The 16,638-nt window shown below is 42.6% G+C and overlaps 1 protein-coding gene across 11 annotated transcripts in view; it reads right to left on the bottom strand.

Moving 5' to 3' along the window:
* The window catches only part of PHLDB2 (pleckstrin homology like domain family B member 2), a 106,617-nt gene extending 97,189 nt beyond the window's left edge, over positions 1–9,428 (bottom strand). For all 11 annotated transcript variants that reach the window (XM_084843359.1, XM_084843362.1, XM_084843363.1 and 8 more), the window contains exon 1: positions 9,357–9,428. The gene's annotated coding sequence lies outside the window, so the exon portion shown is untranslated. The remainder of the gene's footprint in view (positions 1–9,356) is intronic.
* Positions 9,429–16,638: the final 7,210 nt, after the last annotated feature.

Genomic DNA, 16,638 nt, shown 5'->3' with positions numbered 1-16,638 from the left:
AAAATGGTATTGCATGAGTGGAAGGCACTTCCATTCCTGGGGAGGGGGGCAATTATCCATGTCTGCTGCAGCCCCCACACCATACCACTCTATTCAACGGGTTCCCTAAACCTGACCATCAGATTTTGGGGGTGGAGAGGGGACCACAGAAGAAAGGACAGAATCAGAAACATCCTGTTGCATCAACAGGGCTTTGTTCAGTTCATGGATAGGGAGTTAGGGCCCAAGATTAGCTCTTAATTCATTTTCAGGGGTAGCCAACAACCAGATTTTTTGGACTACAACTCCCATAATTCCTACCCATTGGCCATGCTGGCTAGGGCTGGTGGGAGTTGTAGCCCAAAATATATGGGGGGGCAACAGGTTGCCTACCCCTGAAGTAAGGATGCTTTGTAACAGTAATCTACTGAAAGTCACAAGTTGCTATGAAGTTCTTCTCCTCCAAGAATAGGTGGTGTAGCAGTCGAAGCCATGGAATAGTTTGGTTAGAGAAGGCATCTAGCATCCCCTCACTTTCTCTTTCAACTCTTAAGACTCTAAAATGACATCATGTGTAACTTCAGGGAAATCAAATTATCTATAAAACAAGAGTTATGGCCCATGAAGTTTCTGCCCATACTGGACTGCCTGCCCATCTCAAAGTCAGTTTGTGCTTGATATTGTCTTCCACAAAACTGTATTTCATTACGTTTCTTTTACTTCTTTATCAGGAGTTTTACCATCGCATAACAAGCGAAATATGGCATGTTCGTAACAGAACAGCAAAACAAGTTCTTTAGTTAAATGCACAGAACATATAAATGCAAGCACCATGCCAAACAGAGCTGACAATGATGGAAAGGCCTAAAACTCCCCATATGGCAAACATCTCAAATTTTCAAAAGTTTCATTTCAATATCAGCTTTGCCTCCCAATATGTGCTTAATGATCACAGAACAGTCATGCACCGTTTTGATATATTTACCATGCAAAAACAAATTTTTAAATCAGAATAATACAGAACAAAGAATTCTCGTCTAAAGCTGTGGGGAAGGGCAAAGGCAGGATAAGAGTCCAAATTTGCAATGTAAAAACTCACTTTACTGAGATTCCAGTGGTTTCACTGGGAATACCACGGAACAAGTGGGTTTAGGACTACAAATTTATGGTATCCGTTATATGCTTTGCTTACTGTAAGACTATGTTTTGACATATTGGATAGCCACTGTGTTCTGTGGTGCTGATATAGTACAGAATAAAGAACATTTCTTAATAGGATAGAATTTGGCACCTACATGTTTCAGAACACATCTGTGTAACTGTTTCAAATCTAAAAACTAGAAAACTAATATTAAAATTCTGTCACATCCATAAAAAAAAAAACATGACCAAACAACATATTAAACCTCTGGATTTGTCTTTATTGTCTCTGTATAGTTAGTCTTTTCAAAAGCTTTCCAGGTTATAAAAAGAATGCTATGTTGGATAAAAGGAAACACCCCCCCCCCCAAAGATAAGTCAAGGAATCTGTCACATTCATGGGCATCTACTTGGATGCAAACATTTGGAATCCACCATCATTATTTAACACCTTATTCAACATTTGCATAGTAAGATATTTTTATTCTCATCTCTTATAACAAAGTAAATACCACAACACATGAGCCGTTGAATGCTTTTGTTTAATATGTATCAGCATTTTTCCCATCATTCTCCAATTGCCCGTAGACTGGAAAAGGACTAGAAACATATTTTAAAATTTTAAGCACTTCAGATTCCAGCACAATGTTTTGCACACAGAGCTGAAGATAAATTAAATATAAATTCTGATAAGTTATTCATGAAATTCTTAGCCACCAGTATTAGATGTGAGGGAGTCTAGACAAACTGGTACCTCAAGTTTCTCTGGCCTGTAGATGAAAGCTTGAAGTACACTAGACACCAACAGAACCTTGCAGAGACTGAATATTGTAAACAACAGTGTGCTGTTGTAAAATAAATGAGTTAACATGAGTTAAATGGGGTATATTGATTTATGAAGTAAAATTACATCTGGGTCTACTGTATATATTAAAACTTTCTGGTGGGGCTAGAGTCCCAGAGGAATTCTAGAAAGAACTCTGGGTCTCCAAAGCTGGCAATATTAAATATTGTTTAAAACACACACAATTAAAACATCTATATAAAAATCACATTTGCTATTGGAAAGTATTGTTGTTGTAATGCCACAGATTTTCTGGTGTGGGAAAAGGCAAGCAGAGGAAGCTCTTATGACTTTTTCTTTTCCTCAAAGGAAATCATGTGGAATACTGTAAAAGCAGCACCTTTTCACAGAGTAACATTTATTTTGCTAATGATCTACCCTCTTGGTGACCACATCTACTACAAATGAGAAAACTATCTTTAATGCTATCTTTGCTGCCTTCAGGATTATTTAAAAATGAAAATGTTGGATAGGTTTTGATGGCCACACTTATTTGTAATAACGCTCTCCCCTTTTCATCTGCCTATTTGCATGTCTGTGTATATGAGTGTGTGTGTCTGTCTATATATAGACAGGCAGACACACACACAGTCTTTGGACTTTACATTTGAAACCTGCGGGTGCCTTGAACAGAATAATGTGAGTGTTCACCTGAATTAGAAGTTTAATTTCTACATTCCCCCCAAGAATACTGACAGTTCCACAGTAATTTCTAGACTTCAGAAAATAGGTGTCTGGTCATACTGAAGCCTAAAAAGATATCCTTCCTTTTAAACCAGAAAAGGGGGGGGGGGGAGAGTTAAATGTCTAACAAGCCAGAAAGCCCAGAAATGCAAGAGATAGGTGTAGCATCAAATGCAAACAAGGTCTAGTGTAAAAGGTAAAAGATCCAGTCAGAATGAGTATGACTCATTCTCAACTGGCAATTAATTGACAAAGCAAGATGAATCGCCTAGCCAAATCATCTGGAGGGCCACAAGTTGCCCAACTCTGGTCTTTATAAACCCCTGAAGATGCAGAATTGCCTTCTGTAATGATCCACTCCCAGTCCCTATCCAGCCCAAGTCTGATAAGCGGACTTGCATTTGCGTTTTGAGTTCCTACTCTGCAGCTTCAAAATATAACTTTTTGCTGAAATATCCTTTCCTTAAAGGCAGCGTAGAAATAATTTTATATAGATTTCAAGTATATTCCTGAATGTCTATGGAAATTTCAACGCTCCCTAAATAATTTCTGAGTGTTATTATTTTTAATGTCTGATTTGACATCCATTTATTCTCATGTATAGAGACAGTCCATTTCGGCCAACGTAAATGGTACAAGGCCACTGCTGCATATGAAACCATTGATATCATGTTAAAAAGTGTACAAGTGAAGGAACCTTTGGTGCTATGTTGTTTGGTGACATTTGGTCCCATGAGAGTCATGCAAGTAGGTATGGGGGCAGAACTGGCACTGAAGTTTGTTCCAGTGGCCAGTTGTAAATGGATACAAATCTTTTTACATTTGTAATGTAAAAAGACATTAAAAGTGGTAACAGAAGTTACTGGGGAACCATTTTACTCTCCCTGCACATTCAGAAATAACTTGGAAATTGCCATACTTTAGCAACATTTCCAAAAGGAGACTTTAGTGCAGTAGTCTTCAGAACTGGGACGCATTTTTCACCCAAATTGACATTTGGGGACTGATTTCTTAATCTTTTACCATATATTTGCACTGTTGTAGTGTTGTTGTTGCACCTCACCTTAGGTCACGCTGAAACCTAGTAGTATGTCCCAACCCCAGGGGTGTCCCACTAGTCGATCCCAATGAAGACCAATGCTGTGAAGCTGCTGAGTTGGAATTCATACTTAGATTTGACACTTAACACACTTCAGCTGAATGAGACTGGGAGTGGATAGCTCACTACAGAAAGTAATTCTCCCTGTTTAAGGGTTTATGTAGACGATTTATCTTGCTTTGCCAATTTATGACCACTTGGGAGCAGTGGAGGCTCATGGCTCCAATTTCAGTGGGGCTGTGAATCCATTCTGCGTTTTAGTCAGAACCATCCAGAACTCTAAAGGAGCTATCCAAGGTGCTGTGCCTGTTTTGGGATTGGGGTTCAGCACCTTCGATAGCCCCTTTAGAGTTCTGGCTGGTTCTGACTAAAACCCAGAATGGATTCACAGCCCCACTACAACTGGAACACCAGCCTCTACTGGTTGGGAGTGGGTCATACCTACTCTAACTGGATCTTTTACTCTTTCCACTGGATTTTGCATCTGAATCTCCATTGTAATAGGACACATCTCACTCTTGCATTACTGGGCCTTCTAGCTTGCTCAACATTTAAGTACAAACACAAGTGAATTAAAGAATATATAACCCAACCAAAATAGCCCCAGGGCTTTGCATTTAATATTCTCTTTTTTGCTTCACAAATGTTATGTTGTTTTTGTCCCCAGTGTCCAGTGCCAATGTTTTTTCCAGACTCTCTTCTCCATCACATATCCTTACTTGGTTTCTGTTTCTCATTCTGCTATGTTATTTCTCCAGTCAGTTTTTGAAGGTATCAGTAACATTTCTGGCTTGGACTTAGGGATGCTGGAGAAATTCAAGACTGACTAAAATGGGCTCAGATTTCTAAGAATCCGACCTGTAAAATTCACTACGGCACAACCCCCTCAAGCTGTCCAGAGTCCACGGACTTTTGGATTTTTATTTTTACTTTCCTGATAATTATGCATATTTATTTGTAGGAAAATATGCATGTTTCTGCTGAGGATAAATTGAATGGAATGGGGGACAATATGCTGAATGATACATAATAAGGTAAATTATGTAAATTGTTACGAAACCACTTACATAATTATTTGCGTATTTTTCCATATGACCAAAAACAATTCGCATCCATCTCTGAGTGAACAATGGAACAAAAGGCGCCTGACAATCAATGAAACACAGAAGGAGGGGAGTTTACAAAGTCTGTACATCCCTACTTAGACTTTGCTTTAAATCCAAGTAAGACTAGGGATGAGCAAAGTGTCTTCTAAATGTGAGGGCAGCAACCACAAATGGGAGGGAATCTAGGAGCCACTGTGTCAATAGTCATAGCTTCCCCATTCCAGAGACCTTATAAGTCTCTCATTATATTAGAACCCAGGGTTATCCCATGAAGCTGATTGGTGGGAAATGCAGGACAAATAAAAGTACTTCTTCACACAGTGCATAGTAAAACTATGAAATTCACTACCACAAGATGTAATGATGACCACCAATTTGGACGACTTTAAAAGGGGAACGGCCAAATTCCTGGGGAAGGCTATCAATAGCTACTAGTCCTGATGGCTATATGCTACCTCCAGTATCAGAGGCAGTATCAGTTGCTGGGGAACATAAGCGGGAGGGTGCTGTTGCACTCATGTCCTGTGTTTTCCATGGGCAGCTCGTTGGCCACTGTGTGAACAGAATGCTAGATTAGATGGATTTTGGTCTGATCTAACACAGCACGTCTTATGTTCTCATGTTCTTACCATTATAGCTGGAGAACAAAAACTAGAGTTCTCAAATTCTGATATTCACTTTGGTAGAAGCTTTGACTTGCAGCAATCTTCATGTGGTAGTGATTTTACCATGGCAAAGGTGTTCATATTACACCTTCCAATCTCAGATATTTCCCTTATTCACAGGCCAGGGCAAAATAAGAATTCCAGCACATGATATACTATATGTACAGGGACCCATAAATGTTCTTGTCAGCTCACCACTTTCAAGTGCATTTTTTTTATTCTGATGAGATTTCCTGGGATCTTCCAAATCTCTGTGTTGCAAGGAGATTTGGGCTACTTCTAGATAAGGCTTCTCATGTGCAACTGCCCTGCCTCATTCATGGGGGCCCAGCCAACTTCATCATCCACTAGTAACCCTCCTGTGTTTGACTCAGCACGAGGTCAGAGAAATTCCCCTGCCCTTCTCTTGAGCCAGGAAATATGATACACCAGTAAGTTAGAATCAACTTTTTAAAAAAGCTGAATATAATTTATTTTCCCTTGATTTTAAAGAAAATAGCTATAAATGCAATAGATTGCTCTGTTTGGTCAGAGACCAAACAGGGACAGACGAATCTTGTCATTTTCCATTTATCTTGATTCCTCATTTTTCCAGTCTTTTTTCCAGTTTATTTGTCCTTTATGCACACTTTCCCCTAATATGTGCATTTTATACAACTTTTTTTGATTGGAGAACAGCATCACTTTTGGAGAAGTGCAAATACTGAAGGATAACTGTTTTTCAGTTCACATATTATTTCAAGAAGTGCAAACTGGCTAGGGACGCATTAAAATGTGGATCAAACACATTTCTCCTCCATCCCTAAGATCACCAACCAGCAACTGGTTTCATGTCTCAGTTCAGGAAATCGGAACAGGATAGTCAATTTGAAATTTGTAGTAGTCTGTACTGCTAGGACAAATGAGATCCCTTATATAATAGAAGATGCATCAGTGTCAACAAATTAGAATTAATGATACCCTACAATTATCAACAAGACAGCAAAGCAGGTTGAAAGCATGCAAATGTTATGTATATTTTAAGCCACATGTTGAAAGCATGCAAATGTATCTTTATTTTTGCAAACTGTGTTAGCTCAGAGGATTAGAGTGTCTTTGCTAAAGAGTTCTGGAGTTTACAATTCATTCTTTTAGCTCTGCCAGCACTGATAAATAAATTCACTCATACAGCCGCCTTTCCTTTTGTTCTGCCTCTAAAGTTGTCTATAGCGGAGGTGGGCAGAAGATAGATCTGGATCTACTGGTAGATCTCTGGGTTACTTCCAGTAGATTACAAGGATTGCCAATGTTATGACAAAAGCAGCAGCAAAATGATTCCCCCCAATCCTAAATTACACTCCTGAAAGAAGAAAGCTTGGGGTAATTAGCAATGGATTTGTGTGTGAAAGGACTGTCAGGTGCATTCAGTTCTGGTACTCAAAGCAAATTCCGGGGCTCAGACTTCTTCAAGTGTATGTCTTTTGCACCAGGCTCCAGCTGGCAGACCTAGTAAAAACAACAACAATCCCAAAGTAGATCCCACAAGCATGCAGCCTGTCCATTCCTGGTCTATAATATATTCAGCATTCTACTCGTCCTACTCGGCAAGCTATAAAATTTTAAGTTTTTCCTCACTTCAGAATATTTCTATATGATGAAAGAGCACTGCTATGCTATGGGCTTTAAAATATTTAAAGGAGTTCATTCCAAGGAGCAGGTACACTTTCACAACCCACATAGCTGTATCACAGTGGGGCTAGAATTTAGCTGGTGGAAATGCTCTGTAACTTGCTTAGCATAATGGTTAACCTAGTTTTGCAAAACAGTCAATGATTATGTCTGAATTCCAAGCTCTGCTCAATGTAAGGTGACATGCTTCACCAATCAGTCACCTTCAGAGGACTTCCATAGTGGAAAAAAAACTTAAGCTAAGTTACTGCTTAAAACCCACTAGGAATTCTGCTCTGCACAGTGTAGTCTTCATCATCTTCATAATATTCTGGGGTTACTATTGTTTGTATTTTACATGTGGTGGGAGATTTGCCACATACTACAGCATCTATGGATGCTACCAGAAGTGCTAACTAGCAGGTGCATGAATGCCCAATTTTTGCACTTCTTGAATTGAAATGTGCATTCAGTACCTCTCGCACAAGTTTCCCTTCAGACATTGCAGTGCAAGTCCAAAAAGCAGATTCAAGGCACTTGTAGGGAAGCACTTGCTGTATACAAAGCAATTCTAAGGTTTTGACCATCCTCCAGATCACTTCAAGGTTTTAAACTTCACCAAAAAGAAAAAGTCTAAACAGATGTATTGTGCCATATGGTTTTGAGGGCATGTTTTGTGGACACTGTTTACCACAGAGGAAAAAAATGTAAACAGCGGGGTCAACTGAGAATAGCACTCCGTGAATCTGATGAGTCCACAATAATATACAACAATAAGGGCACAAGAAAAAAAAGTCCTACAACTCCCAACATTCCCCAGCCAGCAGGGGGAATGCTGGGAGTTGCAGGACTTTTTTCTGTCTAAACATGCATAGGATTGCATGCTCAATCTGTTAGCCTTTAAGGTGCCATAAGATGTGTGTGTAGTTGCTGTAACAGACATAAGGGTGTGTTCCTATGCATGTTTAGACAGAAATAAGTCCTACAATTCCCAGCATTCCCTATCCAACATGGCTGGCTGGGGAATGCTGTGAGTTGTAGGACTTATTTCTGGCTGAATGTGCATAAGATTGTACCCTAACAGAGCTATCTGTCAAGAAACTATCTCCATCTTAAAGTCCATCATCTGCATTATGTGATCTGAAGCAAGCCCTCTAACTTTTGTTCTGCACTCCCTTGACAACAACCAGTGTGCTTGTGCTGGAATACAAGCAGTAAAACACATCTTCATTTGCTTTTGCTTCCTGCAGACCAACTCACTATGCTAAGCTGAAGAGAGAGCATCACCAGTCAGATCCAATTTGTGAACGCACAGATGCTGTGTTTGGGTTCCCAGAGAGACAGAGAGAGAGAGAGAGAGAGAGAATAGAGCACGGAAAGCTTTGTTTAGCAAGCATAAAAAAGTAACAATCATTTGGGATAATATGAAAAAGAGGGAATCCCTACAGGAGGAAGTACTTTAAATCAAATAATAAAGTGAGTGAGAGGAAACTGCTTGGTTGTGATTTCATAAAACCTCTTTCAAGGCAAGCACTAATCCCCCCAGCTCCAGCGGGTTCCTAACCAAAGCTCTCGAGAATGATTCTCAGCGGAAGGGAACAGTTCACATTAAGTCAACAATCCTTAGACTTAAAAAAAAAAAAAAAGCTGTGTTATCCCCATTTTCCAAGCAGAGCCTCCAAACCTAATCTAAGCAACCCCCCTTAGCAGAAATGTGCAACGCTGAAATGCAAATACATCACAGACTCCTAATAAAACGGCAGCGAGATTTAACTCATGGAAAGCGACCAGTAAATCCTCACTCAGGAAAGACAAAACAAATCTGCCTGCCATTGAGATTAGAAAATCTCGATCGGGATGGGTGGGGGGAGCTGAGAAGGCTGGGAGGTTTTTAAGTAGGTTGCTTTCCTAGAGATGCCTTGCCCAAGTCCCCAGACACTTCTCTCCCATAAAAACCTAACTTCGGGACAAAGTCAAACACCCTCCCCTGGTTTTCTCTGGTTTCCGGACACAGCCCTTTCTCAGGCAGCGCCCCTTGCCCCACAACCAGCCTTCTGCTCCTCTCCCTCAGAGCTGCGTTCTCCCCACACAGCCCCTTTTGCTCCCTGTTGTGCGGCCGCGCGCGTACTGAGCGCAACTCGCAGGACAAAAGCCGCTTGTCCCAACTGCTGAGCGTGCAGCTCCTCACTCACCTCCTCGCCCTCCTGCCTTTTGTGCATCCTTCTCCTTCCTCAGCCGCTCCAGAGACTCCCTCGCGAGGACTCACTAGGCAGCAGCCCGCCCTCCTTTTCTCCCCGGTCCGACAGGACCCACCTCCCCCTTGTCCTCCCCCTCCTGCGCCGCGCACCGCCGAAGCAACACTCAGTCCCGCCCCTTAGGGTATCCCACCTCCGTCCTCCAACAGAAGGAGCGCTACCACCCCTCCCGGCTACAATGGTTCGTTCCCTCAGGGACAAGGCTTAGAGGGCAGGGCCGACGAGACGAGCGGGAAGAGGGGAGAGCCGGGAAGAGCTTCTGAGCCTAGGAAAAGAAATCAGGGCTGCAATTCTACACCCAGTTCCCTGCTGGGAGGAAGCCCCGCTGAATTCAAGGCGGCGTACGCTTGACTGGGCGCGTGCAGGAGTGCGCTGTAACTCTCCCCCGTGAGCGCAGAACCAGGGGCTTGTGGCACCAAAAAAGATAACAGATTTACTGTGTTACACACTTTCATGAACTTCGTCTTGCGTCTGCGGGGCTTCAGTCCACGAAAGCATATATACCGTACAGTAAGGCTGCAATCCTCTACTTACCTGGAAGTAAGCCCCATTTAACTCAGTGGGACGTGCTTCTGAGTAGGACTGCGCTGAAAATATGTTCGCCTTTAACGTGACAAGACTCTTTGTTTTGCGCTTGAAAAATGCAGCTTAGCCCCCTGGAATTCAGTTGCGTGAGGAAAATATGCATTTGGCACAGTGCGAAATCTTCCGACGTGAGTTCGGAAGCAAGTTTCAGCAACACGGGGCGCGGTTGCTTCTTGCCAAAAGTCCGTGCGAGGGCTGGCTGGTGCCACGCTTCGTACCAGCCACGCTCTCGGCACCCACCCAGTTCCCCTAACCGTGCGGGGGGGGGGGCGCGTGGCAGAGCGCATTGGAAAGAGGCAACCGATTTGCAGGCTGAACTGCTAGATGGTCATCTAGAAACAAGAATAATAAAAATTCCTTTCCAGAACTACTCCCGCTAACGTCATGCGTGCAATTCCTCGGCCGAGCAATGAACTCAGAGGGCCTCAGGGGCCGGTGAAACTGAGACATGTCTCCGGTAAACTTTGCATAGCTTTTCTGCCGACGGCAGGCTGCTGTCGGAGAACAACAGTTATTCATCGTGAGTCAGCTTCCTATCTGTGACATCAGCAAAAATAGAGCGGGGCTTGGAAGGAGGAGCGCCAGAAGGCTGGGGGAAGGGCGGGAGAGGGGGAGAAAACCCTTCCCCGAAGAAGGCTTCCCTTCCTCCTCCTCCTCCTCCTCCTCCTCCTCCTGTCCAGCGCACGGGCTGGAGACAGGCTCACAGGAAAAGGATGTCTGCAGGCGGCCCCGCTCCCTCCCTTGTGAATCCAGCTGGGTTTATTTGCCCTTCCTTCGCAGAGACTTGAAGGCGTTATAGAGAGGGCTCGTCAGTATGCGCGTCGGGCTCCCTCAGGGGAATGTGCCTAAAATTCACGACCGGCCAACCCTTCAATAGCGCTTATTTAAGGAAAGGGTTGGCAAAAATTCATCTCCTTGAAGTCTGAAACAAATTACAGGAGGCCCAGTTCAAATCTCCTGAGTCACAAGACATAAACAAGGAGAAGAGGGCTTGCTCCAGGCGTGTGTGGCCTTGCACCAGAATATCTAAGGGCCATTTCTGCACCGATCAGTCCTCATAGATGTGCTTCTGCCAGGGCTGAAGGGCTGGCTCAAGACATTTTGCCGCCTGAAGTGAAGCAACAAAGGCATCACCCCTGCCCCAGTCATAGCTCATAGAACCCTAAGCTGGTCAAGTTCTTTTGGCCCCTGTGGCAGAAAATCTCACAAGCACCTCTTCCCCCTTCCTGGCAGTAAAAATACAATCATAATAACCATTTGCTGCCATTTCACAGCACCCCAAACCTGCTGGCTCATTGCCTAATGGTAGGCAAGGCCCTGACAGACACAGAACAACATGCCATTCTCTCACCAGATATGCATTTCTTGTTGTTGTTCTCTCTCATGCAAATTAGAAATATGCTGTACAAAATTGTATAAATTAAATATAATCCTCTGTTAAGTCTGCCTGCATTGGCCAAGCATATCTCTATTAGAAAAGGATCGGAGTGCATGCAGGGACTGTTTGTGCCTGGGCGGAGGTTATCTGGAAATCACCCTAGATGTGTATTACCCGGGAAGGACAAGCCTAAAATTGCCATGCTCTATCTTACGAGGTCACATTGTGCCCCTGCCTCTCACCTAGCCAAGTTTTCCTATAATTATACAGTTATGCATTTTGATAAGTTGTCTTGAGCTAGAATTGAGCTATGTATGGCGAGGTCATAGTTAACCAGATTTTTTGAAGGAGGAGCAAACTGCAGCATGATAACCCTCTGCAACAAAGATATACCTCCTCCCCTTTTCCAAGCAGTTTTTCACAAATGGGACATTGCACTGATACAACTGGAAATGAAAATCTGGAGTTATTGCACAAAGAAATGGATGGGGCTTACTTTGACAAAATCCTGTTCAGTAAAGGATCTCATATCTTGAACACAGTACTGACAGCAAGAAATCATGCCAAGCATGATTTATTATTTATTTACTTAAAACATTTGTATCCTGCCCTATATCATTAAGATCTTATTATGCACCCTCCTTGTCCCTTCAACTTTTCCCATTTTCCCTTCTTTACTTCCTACAAGTATCTCCCAGGCAGAGATGCTCTGAATAGTGTTTATGAGAAGTTATTTGGTGCTTCATTAAATGCAAAATTCAGTGAAAAAGTCTAGCAAGTAACTGCTGGGAAACGTTCTTTAATTTTTTGGTAATTCGTGTCTAATTCATAATTAGTAACTTGCAATTCAAAATGACATTTAATCTGGCTAGGAACAATAGTGTAGTGTAATGTGAATGTTCAAAACTAGTAATAAAATTCCCACTGTCTAGACTGTACCAAAAGAGTCAAAAGAACCACGACCATCATAATGTTTATTGTAATTATATAGATAGACTGATAAAGATCCCTGACATGGAATGTAAGTGGCAAGAGACCTTATTCTTTTCTAACAATCCCACAAATGCCTAGCAATATAATAATAAGAATAAAATGTATTTCGTTTATTCTTTTAAAAAACTGCTTCTACTATGGTTCAGTGAGGTACTTATATAGCTGAGCAATAAGAAAGACCTTGTAGTGTCTTTTTCCTCTTTTTTATGTCACTTTTTTTTAAAAAATAGACTTTTTAAAAAAAAGTTAATAGGTTTTGGCTAAGATGCAAACCCTGCTAGCCAGGTCTTACAAATCCAGTGTTCTGTGAAGAAACCGTGATGGAATTAGTCCAGATTTCATAATAATGCATGCTCCAGCTTTTATTTTGTATAAATGCCAAGTTTACAGTTGAACACTTTGAAAACTAAGTTCTCTCACAGAACTGCTTTTTAAATAGCAGATCCATTAGTTTCCCCAGGTGAAAATCCATCAGTGTGGTTACAATTATTATAATAGCAAGATCTGATGTTATATAGTCAGAATATAATCAGAGCAAGGTCTGAAGGCACATGATAGCAATCTTGCTGAAACCAAGCATGCATGCATCTGGTCAGTGCCTGCATGAGAGATGACTTGAGTTCATGCATGCTTCCTTGAGTTCTATGGTAGAAGAAAAGTTAGATAAAAATGTAATTAATTGTAATACTTCATATTTATGTAGTACAAACTGAACCTGCAACAAAATGTTGCAGTGTGAAATACTGCTGTTTAGGGTCCCAGCCAGCCAAGTCCTTTTCCAGGATACTTCATTCAATTCCATTTACCTCACCCAACTGTCAGTTAGCATTCCGTGCCTCCTGAGAATACTCAGTTCTCATTGAGATGGGGGCGGTGTTTCCCACCTCCTTAGAGGTTTATATATATATTTAAAAAGTACTTCTGCAAACATTGGGGTTCCCTGAAGCCTGCTGATACTTCCTTCTTGAGCATGGACTTGGCTATGCTCCATGGCGTAAGGACCCACACTCAGAAAATAAGTTCTCTATTAGTGCTTCACCGACACTTTCTTGTTGCTATTCTTAATCTGGGAAGACAGAGCAGTATTATTAACCCAAGTGCATATCGGTGGGAGGGGGATGCCACAGTTCGTGTTCTTCTTCCCTGAAATTGTTTTGGAGGAGAAGGAAAGATTCAGGCTCCTTTCATCCACAGATAACCACTGGAGGAAGGGATCTGGGCTCAGAAAAAGAGCATCAAAGTTCCCCCTTAACTCTGCAGTCAGTGGAAGGGAGACCTGAGCCTCCATTCTTTCCATAGCAAATACTGGGCAGAAATATTTGCTACTCCTTATGTTGGTTGAAAGAAGGAAGCTGCTTCAGTATTTCCCTCAATGAACAGAATTTACATCCCCATCCCTGGTTAAGGCTAATGCTTGTATACTTTCCATTGCTGCCAGGGATATTCAGATAAAGGAACTGTGGATATACCACTAAAATAGCAAAGCTGTTTATGGGCCTGGGGCAGTTTGGGGCTTGGTTTAAGATCTCCCATTAGTACCAGTGGGAACTGTTTTTCTTAGTGGGAAACAGGGGAGTGATTTTAGTACCGATCACACTGGGAAGGAAAGCTTCTCCTACCTGTGCACTGCATTTCAAGAAAGTATCTCCCCCCGCCACACCCCTCTGTAATTAATAAAAGCAAAGAGGGAGGTGTAGCTATATGCAACATATTAAGCACACTGTAGTTTTATCCCGAAGGATGGCTCAGAAGCGATTGAAATGTGGGTCTCTGCAGTCCTAGGGCTGGATCCACTTTTAGGCATACTTAGAGTAGACCCATTGAAATCAATGGGATTTATGTTAGTCCTGAATAATTTACGTCTGGCTCTACGTGTGACTAAATCTGGATCCAATCCTTAGTCTGACAGTCTAATCACTATACTACACTGGTTCTTGTATACATGTTTTGCAGATGGGGAAGGGAAAGGGTGAGGCTCAGAGGTAATGGCTTGGCTTAAGCCACCTAGTGAGTTCATGGCAGGGGCAAGATTCAACCCGCAGATTTCCTGATTCATAGCTCAGTCTCTTACAGTGCTTTCCTGTACACATCTTCTGGGAAGCACATTCTATGGAGTTCAGTGGGACTTATTCCCAGGTACATGTATAACGGATTGCAGCCTTAGGGCACAATACTATCGGGATAGGTGGCCGCCTCCGAACTCGGAGGCAACCGCCTATCCAATGCAGGGCAGGAGAAGCACGGAGGGGCTCATTCTCTCTGCGCTTCAGCCGCCCTGCATTTGAGGCTAGACAGCCGATTTCAGGTGAATGTGGCGTACCAGCATTTCCACCTTCCCCATCTCAGAACACCCCGTTTTCGCCGCTCTGCACTCCTCTTCCGAGCACAGAGTGTGGGGCTGTTCCAAGCTGCCTGCAAGGCAGCGCGTGGGGGTGTGTGTCTGTTTTCCAGGAACCGATCTCGGAATACGGGCTCCGAGGTCGGTTCCTGGATACCGACATATCCTATGGCCATCTAGCCATTGACTAGTGGCCATAGGATTCCTCCCTCTGACGCTAAGTACACCGGCTTTAAGCAATAAATACATTTTTATAATGATCATGATAAACAATGAAAAACGTGTGTGTGTGTGTGTGTGTGTGTGTGTATAAAATGGGGGAGGGGGGGTTCTTGTATGATCAAAGGAATTCTTAAAATGAGGTCGTGCAAACTAATTTCCACACAGATAGCTTATCCATTAACTTGAAAACTGATTAAGCAGGCTGTTGCATTCAGCAACGCTGCAGCCACAACAAACCAGTTAGTATCTACATTGTTGTTTTTTCTACCTTCCATTCATTTAAGAGTTTCCTGCAAATATAATCAGAACGTTATCTTAAATGGGAGAGACTCCTGATTAATTTAAAAGGACTGACTACTGATTCTAAGCATATTTACTCAGAAGTAAGTCCCATTAACTTAGGTGGGACTTACAGTCTAGTAAGTATGCTTAGCACTGAAGCCTGCTTTGTCTCTGAGATATTAATTACGCTTGATTACTACAGGCTGACACCCATTTCTTAACCTGATATATCTAGAATAGTGTCACATGGATCATGTTAATTAGCACCAAGCACTGAAAGGCCATTAAATGGTATTTCAACATGTACTGGTAGCCGTTGCCTAACTAGTTAGGGAAATCTTTTTGCTTCATTGACCTGGTTCGCACTTAAGGAGAAGCCACCATGGGTGAATTTCCCCATGGGGCTTTTTCTGGCAGCAACAGCCACCATTTTGAATATTTGAACCATGGCGTGCATGTGCTCTAGTTTGTCATTATGTGTGAACCCAGTGAGGGTGGGTTGTTGGGGTGGTTGACAAGACCCAGAACCCATGGGCTGTTTTATGGTTGCGGGTGCCTTGTTAACCATCCCAACAACCTACCCTTGCCGGGTTTGCACATAACGACAAGCTATGGTGCACCCCTGCCATGGCTCGAATATTCAAAATGGTGGCCACTGCCACAACAAAAAGCCCCCCCCCCCCAATTCACTGTGGCTTCTCGTTATGTGTAAATGTTATGTGTGGACTAGGCCATTGAGTTTCTCATGTTTTGTGAAATTAGAAAAGGTACCTAGTGTACTTTTCCACTTATGTTCCCTAAGTGGGGTGGGGTGTGGTACTTGCCATTTATGAAGGACTTTCATAGCATAGCATTCCATTCTGCAGCTGTAGCTGGTTCAGGTCTGTTCTGGATCCCTTATGTTTGTCATGCAAGTCTGGGCTGCAACTTCTAAGAAAGGATAAGTGTAGAATCGAGGCATAATTTTGTTCAAGACACATCAGTTCAGGGAGCCACTATTCAGTGTCAGAGCTTGGCCCCTGGAACATGTAATGAGAAAAATAGTACCTCTGATCATCTGCAGCCAAACGGTCCATCAGCCTAGCATTCTGTTTCCAACAGTGGCCAGCCAAATTATTCCATGGAACCCACACACAGCACATGAAGCCAACAGCTTACCCCTTCTTCCTTGTCCCACAGCAGTTGTATTCTATCACCGACATACTACCAGAAGTCGACTCAGTTTGAGACAGAGCTCAGTCCTAGAGCTCAGGCATGCAGTATGCAAAAAAGAAGGTCGCAGCTGCAAAGTGCCTTTTCTCAACCTATGAGTAAACGCTGGGTTGGTTCCATATTTCGTCATACCAACAGCAGACACAATGAAATCAACTTAAGTCCCATTGTTTTTAATAGGTCTAGTCTAAAGATGACTGAATCTGAAA

The sequence above is a fragment of the Heloderma suspectum genome, chromosome 3, assembly GCF_057233095.1.
Source record: "Heloderma suspectum isolate Gila_16-S chromosome 3, 16-S_ref, whole genome shotgun sequence".
Classification (NCBI taxonomy): domain Eukaryota; kingdom Metazoa; phylum Chordata; class Lepidosauria; order Squamata; family Helodermatidae; genus Heloderma; species Heloderma suspectum.
The sequence above is the reverse complement of the archived record's forward strand: the minus strand, read 5'-3'. Positions and strand labels throughout refer to the sequence as shown.